Source organism: Phyllobates terribilis, unplaced genomic scaffold (assembly GCF_046119375.1).
Source record: "Phyllobates terribilis strain yellow unplaced genomic scaffold, ASM4611937v1 Scaffold_8__6_contigs__length_399053987, whole genome shotgun sequence".
Taxonomy (NCBI): domain Eukaryota; kingdom Metazoa; phylum Chordata; class Amphibia; order Anura; family Dendrobatidae; genus Phyllobates; species Phyllobates terribilis.
In genome coordinates this window covers 288372406-288383288 of record NW_027362768.1, presented here as the reverse complement: position 1 = coordinate 288383288, position 10883 = coordinate 288372406, and positions in this window count along the sequence as shown.

The following is a 10883-nucleotide window of genomic DNA, read 5'->3' as shown; positions in this document are numbered from 1 at the left end:
GACTGTGAACAGCCATTCCTTTTCCGCACTGGCCGAGGACTGAGAGCGGCCACCTCCCTTTGTATATAGTTGCGCTTTCTAAGGCGCCCCCTACTGGTTTTATAGGAAAGCTGTGTTTTCTTGAAGAGACTGTTGCACTTTACCCGGTCACAAGTTGCACCGTGGCCGGAGGAACAAGAATGTTTACTATGAAAAGTTTTATATGAAAAGTTTTATGCTGATGATATATATAGTGTTTTATATGTTTATGATGTTTTTGAAAAAAAAATTTGTATGTTTGTGGATGTTTTTATTCTTTTACAGCCCGAGGACGTGCTGTGGTTTACCAGGGGGGAATGTAGCACCCTGAGGACTCGGCTGCTACAGGGGTATTACACCTCAAGCCAGAGGTGTGGTATTCCACTCCCGGGTAAGGATGGAGTGTGGAACTGAGCTAGTAGGCTGCATGCACTACATACATCCCATTTCCGGGGGACAGAACGACGGTACTCCCACCAGTATATGTGCAGGTACGACAGCGTCTGTCCCTGGCTGGAGTGGGAGGGGGGTGGAACATCCCAGTAGTGTAGGGGCAGATAGGGGGAGTAGTTTGGGTAAAGCTAGGAGCTCATTGGGTGCTGGTCACCTGAGCTCACACATAGAGGGAATATATAAGGTGGGCACCATCTAGTTGCAGGGAGAAGAAGAGTCTAGGAGAGCCTGAGCAGAGCAGAGGAGCTCGGCCAGGAGGGCTGACAGGGAGCCGTGGCTCCGGCTGGGCCCAGCTCCAGAGCAGAGCCTGCTGAGAGAGAGAGAGAGAGAGGAGTAAGAAGGACCCAGAGAGGAAACAAGAAGAGAACCCCAAGATCCCAGAATAAGGACAGAAGGGTGAAGGGTTGGCGGACAAGGGTACCGGATCCCAAGCTGGCAGAGGCCAAAACAAACCTTAGCCAGGAACCGGAGGTCGTGGTCAGGATCTGCCACGACCCTCACCAAATCCACTAGAAAGGCACACCAAGTATAGGGTCAGGGAGCTCAGAGGAGGCTTGACCACCAAGAGACCCGAGGGAGCCGGCCAAAAGTGGATCCCTGGTGGGAACGGCCAGAGGAAGGGAGAGTCAGAAAGGAGCTCAGGACCACGCTCCGGAATTGCCTGGGGGTTGGCCGAGTCCAGGACCTGGTGGACGCAGCACGGCTCGGGTGGTCACTCAAGGCCAGAGTGACTAAAAGGACACCAGTAAGTAAAAACCCTGAACTGCATCTCCCGACTCTGAGTCTTCTTACTGCACCGTCACAACCCCCACCATCTACACCTGCTGCCCTGAGGCCATACCCCTCCCGTTGGGGGTTATACCATCACTGCTGCACATATACCACCGGCCTCAGTGGACTGCTCTGCAGCGGCGGCTTTAAAGCCGCACTCAACGGGTGGCGTAGTCGACAATCAAGTTAACATCTACTGCCTTAGACTGCCACTTAGTTTGACACCCTGGGCACGGACCGGGTCACCGCCACAAGGACTACTACCCCCATCGAGATCCGGCTCCGGGTATCCCCTACAGCACTGGCCCAGGGGGCGCGTCACAGGCTGCCCCCCCCTTTATAATGCCCCATGCAGGATGTCCCCCCCCTTTATAATGCCCCATGCAGGATGTCACTCCCCTTCTCTTTATAATGCCCCATGCAGGCTGCCCCCCCCTTTATAATGCCCCATGCAGGATGTCCCCCCCCCTTTATAATGCCCCATGCAGGATGCCCCCCCCTTCTTTTTATAATGCCCCATGCAGGCTGTTCCCCCCCCCTCTATATAATGCCCCATGCAGGATGTCCCCCCCCCTTTATAATGCCCCATGCAGGATGCCCCCCCCCCTCTCTTTATAATGCCCCATGCAGGCTGTCACCCCTCCTCTTTATAATGCCCCATGCAGGCTGTCACCCCTCCTCTTTATAATGCCCCATGCAGGATGTCCCCCCCCTTCTCTTTATAATGCCCCATGCAGGAAGTCCCCTCCCCCCCTCTTTATAATGCCCCATGCAGGATGTCCCCCCCTCTCTTTATAATGCCCCATGCAGAATGTCCCCCCCTCTCTTTATAATGCCCCATGCAGGAAGTCCCCTCCCCTCTTTATAATGCCCCATGCCTCCATACATTAAAAAAAAAAAAATGAAATACTCACCTGCCTTCTCCTCACCTGCTACCTGCTGCCCGCTGCCTGCTGCCCGCTGCCCGCTGCTCGGGTCCGGACTCCAGCGTCTCCGGCGTTGTCCCGCTCAGCGCTCCCTGTGACGGCTCCGGGGAGGGCGCGGTGAAAATACGTCACCGCGCCCTCTGACCTGAGACGTCACAGGGAGCGCAGAGCAGGAAGACAGCGGATCTGCGGAGGCACGGGGAGAGGTAAGTATCCAGCTGCCGGGGCCCTGAGCAAGCGGAGGAGAAGGGCGGGCGCTGACACCGCTCTCCTCCGCCCATAGCCCAGCGGGGTGCGCGACCGCCAGTGGGCCCCTCTGCCTGCTCAGGGCCCCGGCATTTGCCCGGGTGCGCCGGGTGCTGACGCCGGCCCTGCCTGTCAGCCTCCTCCTGTCAGCCTTCTCTTGCTCCTTTCAGTCTCCTCCTGCTCCTGTCGTCCTCTTCCTGCTCCTGCCAGCCTCCTCCTGCTCCTTTCAGCCTCCTCATGTTCCTGTCAGCCTCCTCCTGCTCCTGTCAGCCTCCTCCTGTTCCTGTCAGCCTCCTCCTGGTCGTCAGCCTCCTCCTGTTGCTGCCAGCCTCCTCCTGCTCCTGTCAGCCTCCTCTTGCTCCTTTCAGCCTCCTCCTGTTCCTATCAGCCTCCTCCTGCTCTTGTCAGCCGTCCCAGCTGAGGAGAGGGCAGGGAGGTGTCCGCTGGGACAGTGCTGCTGTGAGCAGGAGAAGCTGCAGCTCATATTGTGAAACATCTTCATTCCCTTCAGTATAAAGCAGGGTGTAGTATGTGCTCCCTGTGAGAGGTTTGTATGTATTTATATGAACGTTTGTTGTCCTGCATACATGTGCTGTGTAATGTGTGCATCTACTGAGCATTTGTTGTAATGAAACAGGAAAAAAGGCAAGTATATAGGCATACAAAAGTTTATTATAATTTCATGTTAAAAAAAATTCATATATAGATGGTAAAACAGTAAGATGCAGACAAACAGATCCAAAAGAAAAAATAATAATAATCCAGATAATCAAAAAGGAATAGAAATAACAGTAGAGTAGAACAGGGTAAGAAAGAATGTGACACTTAATATATGGGGATCACATATACCGTAGTCCTGTATAATAACTCCATTGCTACAGTGCATATCATGTACATGGTATAGGTAACTCACCCGAGTATCACACTTCGCTAGGGACAGGTAAGGGCCGGTGTCTGTCAGGGAGGGCAGCCTCGACGCGCGTTTCGCGGGTGCTTTTGCGAGAGGCATAAATGGCAAGGGCACAAGGACCTTTTTAAATGTATAGCTCCGCCCCCTATAGGCATCACGTGTAAAGTCATGTGGTAATTCAGGATGGCCGTCAGCGGAGAGGTACAGGCGGCGCATATATTGGGAGAGTCAGCGCCCCCCGGAATCCCGCCCCGCCCATCATGACGCGGGCTGCTGTGAGCAGGAGAAGCTGCAGCTCATATTGTGAAACATCTTCATTCCCTTCAGTATAAAGCAGTGTGTAGTATGTGCTCCCTGTGAGAGATTTGTATGTATTTATATGAACGTTTGTTGTCCTGCATACATGTGCTGTGTAATGTGTGCATCTACTGAGCATTTGTTGTGCAGCGTGTGTGCCGTATACATGTGTGTATATAAGTGTGTATGTTTATATATTTTATTGCATTATGATAACTTGTATATATGTTAATAGTATATGTATATGGTCGGGTATAGACACAGTGGCAGTATGTGACACTGTGTGTGTGATCCACATTTATAAATTCCGGCAGTGCAGTCAAGAGCTCATAGGTGTAAACATGTCACAATCGTTCAACGAACGAGCAAAATGCTGCTCATTCATCAGGCGATTGGTTGTTCTCAGCGGCACATCGCCCGGTGTAATCTGCAGATATGCTGCTGATAACACAATACTGTATGGGGACAGACTGATCCATTATGGCTATGAGCCCACGATGCAGAAATGCTCCGGATTTTTTCCTGAGCGTTTCTGCATCTCTCTGGCAGAAAAAACGCATGCGGATTGTACATGCGGATTGTACATGCAGATTGTACATGCGGATTGTACATGCGGATTGTACATGCGGATTGTACATGCGCTTTCCTACCAGGGACATGCGGATGTGAAGTGTTCTTCATATGCATTTCCGCATGCGAGTTGTCAAGCGCTTTCCAAGCGATTTTAGCATCACTTGGAAAGTGCTTGTCAACTTGGTCACACTATATAAATCCATGCAACCGACATGGATTTATATAGTGTGACCGAAAGAATAGTAAAAAATAAAAAATCTATACTTACCTTCTGATGGCCCCAGGAGTCTTTATCCGATGCGTCTCAGCTTGCCGGCAGCTCGCGGTAGATTAAAGGACCTGCCGACGTCAGCGGTTGCGTGACCCGTCACATGACTATGACGTCAGCGCAGGTCCTTCAGTCCACCGCGAGCTGCCAGCAAGCCGAGACAAGGACATAGGGGGCCATCAGAAGGTAAGTATAATGTTTATTTTTTATTTTATTCTTTTTTTTTTTTACAGGTGCTATGGTACCAGGGTCCGGAGGAGAGTCTCCTCTCCTCCAGACCCGGGTACCATCCGCACATTGAACCGTGTGATATCTGCATGTACAGATCCAGTGATGCGGAATACATGCGTTCCAACGAAAGTCAATGGCGGTGAAAATGCCGCGTTTCCGCAAAATAATTGGTAATGCTGCAGATTTTTCCGCAATGATAATCCGTAGCGGAAATTTCCGCAGCATGTGCACAGCACATGCGGATTATCATTGGGGAACATGGCAGGCCTTCTACCATGCGTTTATTAAGCGTTTCTGCAGCGGAAACGCTTAAAAACGCATAGTGGGCACACAGCCTAATAATTGTTCTGTGCCCATCATTCTTCCTCAGCCGGTGTAAAGAAGCCGGGAAACAAGCGTCGAACAAGTTCAATATTGTCGATCACGCTCATCGAACGGCCTGAACTCATCGCATGTAAATACAACCGAAATGTTTCTGTGTGATGGTGCAATATGTGAGCATAGAGGGCCACACATTAAACTTTTGCCCAGGGCGCCACTTTGCCTAAAACCAGCCCTGGTGACGGGATTAGTGTTAGCTCACATCTAGTTAGATGTCATAGGTGACAAATGCTACTGAATACGTGGGCTTCTGACCCTGAGGAATGCCACGCCATAATTGTACACTGCAAGTACTCACTCCATGTGCTGTGCTATTACAGAGTAGTGCTGTAAGGGGTTAAGTAGTACTGGTGTTCGATATTAAGCACTTGATTTTTAAATTGGCATTCAGATTTTTATTTTTATTTTTTTTTCTATGGATCACCAATACTTTAGTGCCTTTAAAATTGAGTAAAAATCCTGGCAACCTGCAGCTGCTACTTGGGAGTTCTAAGCATTGGCATAACTGCAAAGGGTGCAGTCATCCCTGTGCCCTGGAAGCCTATGATGGCCCTTTGGCCCATGTGAGAAGGAAAATTCTAGTAAAGACTTGCTGGCCAAGTGGAAGATTTGCACTAGGGCCCACAAGCTTACACCACTGGTCCTATCAGTGGACGGCTGTACAGGACTTTGATATTGATGGTCATCATAAGGTATAGCCTTCAATTAAAGATCAGCTGATTGTTTAGGAGGCACAGCTCTGTATTCAACATACATTTCTTGATTACCATGGAGAAAAGGGACATCAAGATGTCTGGAGATGGACTTGCAACTTTGAGATTGTTGATATTGTTCAACAATTTTGGTTTTTAAGCTCTCACACAGTTCTCTTCTCCTCTTTCTGTTCTCCATGCGTGTGTGGCACACAGACACAATGCAAAGATTGACACTTCTCCCCATTTTATCTGGTTTCACGTGTGATTTTCATATTGCCCACACTTGTTACTTGTCACAGGAGAGTTGAAACGAGCATCACATGCTTGAAACAAAGTTGGTTTACCCACAATTTTGGAAAAGTGTCAACAATTCTGTCCAGCCCATGTTTAGGGGTTTTGTGTGAAATAATTTCTAATTTGCCTTCTTTTCTCATTTTGTTTTGCATTGTTCCAATAAACACAAATGAATTAAACATATAACAAAATGGGGAATTGCAATAATTTTCTGGAGAAATACTTCAATTTCTGGAACAATTTACAGAGTGCCAACACTTTTGGCAATGACTGTGTATGTATATATTATACACACTCACCTATCATAGTCTTCCAAGCTTCCTCTTGCAGACATAATATCTACTGTGGTAGTGATGACTTTTTCCCACTAAGTTGACATCAGTTGAATTTTGCCTTTTTCTTATAAATGATGAATCCAATGAGACAGTAAGCAGAAGTGTAAAAGAAGGAAAATTATATCTTTACTATAATTTGTGGCATAACAGCTTTTTTTTCTTGTAAATGTAACATTTAGTTGCTTTTTCTTCTGAAGATAATGACTGAGACGAGTTCATTCATACGAGATTCTTGTGAGAGACGGTTTAGTGCTTCTTGGTTCCTCACCGCTGACATATTGGCTGGAGATCTTGGCTTGTTGTGACCATAGGAAACACTATAGACCAACAGAAATCACAAATGTACATAAATCACCTGCAAAACCTTGCAGTAACCGGCACCTATGGAGAGAAGCAGTATGTGCTCTGTCCAGAACACTGCACAAATCTTATAGCTGTTCTTGGTGCTACATGGAGTCTGTATTTCTGTACTCATGCTGACCCGATGTGTATCTGACAATCTGAAGTTATTCTTGATTTTTAGAGTCTACTGCCATGACCATCTGTTTTCTAATCCAACAGTTTAGTTTCTATGGAGCACCGTTCTGCCTCCTCAGTGCCAGTTTACAGCCTTTACAAATTCTACCTGCCGCCTCATACATGCACGGTGGCTCAGTGGTTAGCACAGCAGCCTTGCAGCGCTGGGGTTCTGGGTTCAAATGCCACCTAGGACAACATCTGCAAGGAGTTTGTATATCCGTAACGTCAATTCTACTGTACCAATATCTTTACTTTGCTTCACCGGCTTTCGCTGAGCTTCTGGGTCACTTGTCGCCAGCTCTCTACGCCTCCAGTTTCCATCCAGACTACATTGATCCCTCCTGGTAATTTCGCTACACCAATGTCATACGTTTGTGCTAAACAACAACTGCTCATCAGGACCGAGATTTTCAAAAATCCATCTAACCAGGTGACAAGGCAGGCAGGCGAGCGAGAGCGTCGGCAGGCGGGCGGGCGAGAGCGACGGCAGGCGGGCGGGCGAGAGAGTCGGCAGGCGGGCGGGCGAGAGCGTCGGCAGGCAGGCGGGCGGGCGAGAACGTGTAGTTTAGTTTATATTTAGATAGGTTGGGGAGAAAAAATCTCTCAGATTCTATTGTAGATTTATAGCGAAATCTGTAAATATTCCACGGGGATTCTGTTACAGATTTCATCCTGTACATTGCGAAGGGTGAAATTTTGCACAAAAAAAATTGTTATGCTGCAGATTTAAGAATCTAGAGTCATGGGCAAAAGTTTTGAGAATGACACCAAAATTATATTTTCACATGATCTGCTGGCCTCTGGTTTTTATTAGTGTTTGTCTGATGTTTATATCACATACAGAAATATAATTGCAATCATATTATGAGTACCAATAGGTTATATTGACAGTTAGAATGAGTTAATGCAGCAAGTCAATATTTGCAGTGTTGCCCCTTCTTCTTCAAGACCTCTGTAATTCTCCCTGGCATGCTCTCAATCAACTTTTGGACCAAATCCTGACTGATAGCAGTCCATTCTTGCATAATCAATGCTTGCATTTTGCCAGAATTTGTTGGTTTTTGTTTGTCCACCCGTCTCTTGATGATTGACCACAAGTTCTCAATGGGATTAAGATCTGGGGAGTTTCCAGGCCATGGACCCAAAATCTCTATGTTTTGTTCCATGAGCCATTTAGTTATCACCTTTGCTTTATGGCAAGGTGCTCCATCATGCTGGAAAAGGCATTGTTGGGCGCCAAACTGCTCTTGGACGGTTGGGAGAAGTTGCTCTTGGAGGACATTCTGGTACCATTCTTTATTCATGGCTGTGTTTTTAGGCAAGACTGTGAGTGAGCCGATTCCCTTGGCTGAGAAGCAACCCCACACATGAATGGTTTCAGGATGCTTTACAGTTGGCATGAGACAAGACTGGTGGTAGCGCTCACCTCTTCTTCTCCGAATAAGCTGTTTTCCAGATGTCCCAAACAATCGAAAAGGGGATTCATCAGAGAAAATGACTTTGCCCCAGTCCTCAGCAGTCCACTCCCTGTACCTTTTGCAGAATATCAGTCGGTCCCTGATGTTTTTTCTGGAGAGAAGTGGCTTCTTCGCTGCCCTCCTTGAAACCAGCCCTTGATCAAAGAGTCTCCGCCTCACAGTGCATGCAGAAGCACTCACACCAGCCTGCTGCCATTCCTGAGCAAGCTCGGCACTGCTGGTAGTCCGATCCCGCAGCTGAATCAGTTTTAAGATACGGTCCTGGCGCTTGCTGGTCTTTCTTGGGCGCCCTGGAGCCTTTTTGACAACAATGGAAGCTCTCTCCTTGAAGTTCTTGATGATGCGATAGATTGTTGACTGAGGTGCAATCTTTGTAGCTGCGATACTCTTCCCTGTTAGGCCATTTTTGTGCAGTGCAATGATGGCTGCACGTGTTTCTTTAGAGATAACCATGGTTAACTGAAGAGAAACAATGATACCAAGAACCAGCCTCCTTTTAAAGTGTCCAGTGATGTCATTCTTACTTAATCATGACTGATTGATCGCCAGCCCTGTCCTCATCAACACCCACACCTGTGTTAATGGATCAATCACTAAAACTATGTTAGCTGCTCCTTTTAAGGCAGGACTGCAATGATGTTGAAATGTGTTTTGGGGGTTAAAGTTCATTTTCTGGGCAAATATTGACTTTGCAAGTACAGTAATTGCTGTTAAGCTGATCACTCTTTGACTTTCAGGAGTATATGCAAATTGCCATTACAAAAAATGAAGCAGTAAACTTTGGAAAAATTACTATTTGTCTCATTCTCAATACTTTTGGCCATGACTGTACAGCTCCGGATAACCTGCAGCGAGTGGATGAGACTTTTGAAATCTCCGTTACTTTGTCAGCTACTTTAATCCGCTGTGGATTTCCAGTCCCTAAATCAGGATGGAAGATCCACAACGTGTGAAGAAGTCCTAAAAAATTGTTTGCAATTTTAAAGGGAATCTGTGAGTAAAAAAAACACAAAACACAATATCTGCACCCATAGAATTATCAGGCCGTCAGCCTACTATGTGCAGCCTCCGCATGAACCACAACCACCATGCAATCTCCCATTTTGCATCTTCATCTGCAGATTCCCCTAATGGCAGTTGCAGACAACCGTATTTTCAGTCCAAGTGCGATCCAACAAAACATTGGATCGCACTAGGACCAATGTTAGTGCGCAGGTCTGATTTTTTTTCCTCTGACCGAGTCTGTCCAAAGGAAAAAATAAATAAAAAATATTGCAGCATGTCCAATATGCATCCGTAAATCAGATTGCACTTGACCATGCAAGTCAATAGGTTTGTCAAGAAAATCAGACTGCACTCTGATGACATCTGAGTGCGGTTCAATTTTCATGGGCTGACAGAATTGGGACCACACTCGGAAAGATTTTCTAGAATGAGAAGAGATACAGTTGTGACCTTAGCTACATGTGACAGCCCCACTGGCTCTACCATGGCAGGTACACAAATAGGCGAGAATACAACATGGATCAGTATTTGACTTGTAGGAACAGTTCACCCGAAACCATTTCTAATCTGCAGTAATAAAGTAAATACAATAAACTTTTATTTTTTCTCGAAAATAAAATGTATTAACTGCCCATCACAAATTATTATATAAAGATTTGATATCCTCAGAACTGAATGTAACATTCAAGATCAGTGAACAGTATATAAAAAAAATTCTCCACTATATAGACTAATTGCTATCATGTTACCTCAATAGAAAAAAAATCTGCAAAAAATAAAGTTATGACTGCGAGAAAGCCACTTTAAGAATGAAAATTAATTATTTTTACAAAATTGTAACAATGTAACAATGTATTACTTATATACTTGTCCATCACTCGCTCTCTTATCTTCATTTTGACAAAGAATATAAAAAAGTCATGTGTTGTGGGTGTTTTTTTTTATAGTTGTTTTGGTCACCTTTTTAATTTTGGAATACTATCTCCAGATTTTACAATACAAACTGCATAAAGATCTGACACCTGGTGAGGCGGGTATATTTACTTAGAAAATCATGGTCAAAATAACAGGAAAATCTTGAAAGAAAAAGCAATTTTTTCTTATAATGTATACAGTATGTGTTGTAAAATCTGGCGACAGATCTGCTTTACAAGGATTTAGACTTTAAATATCCCAATCACTAAATTATATAATAAGATATAACAAATTACAAACTTCCACCTAGAAAAAAACATCCAACTTGTGGCTGAGACCCCAGTTTGTGGAAAAGGCACCAGAACATATGTGAATTCTATCAATATTAAGGGGTTGTCCACCATTGGGGACAATTTTTTTGCTATCCATAAAGAAGTTGTCCGCCTTGGGCTACAAGTCTGCAGACACTATGTGACTGCAGACTTGTGAACCCTCACGTTGCATGCTGTGAGGATTCTCCTATGCTGGGTGGTCATGTTACTGCAAGTAAGCAATTTGCATACTTCCA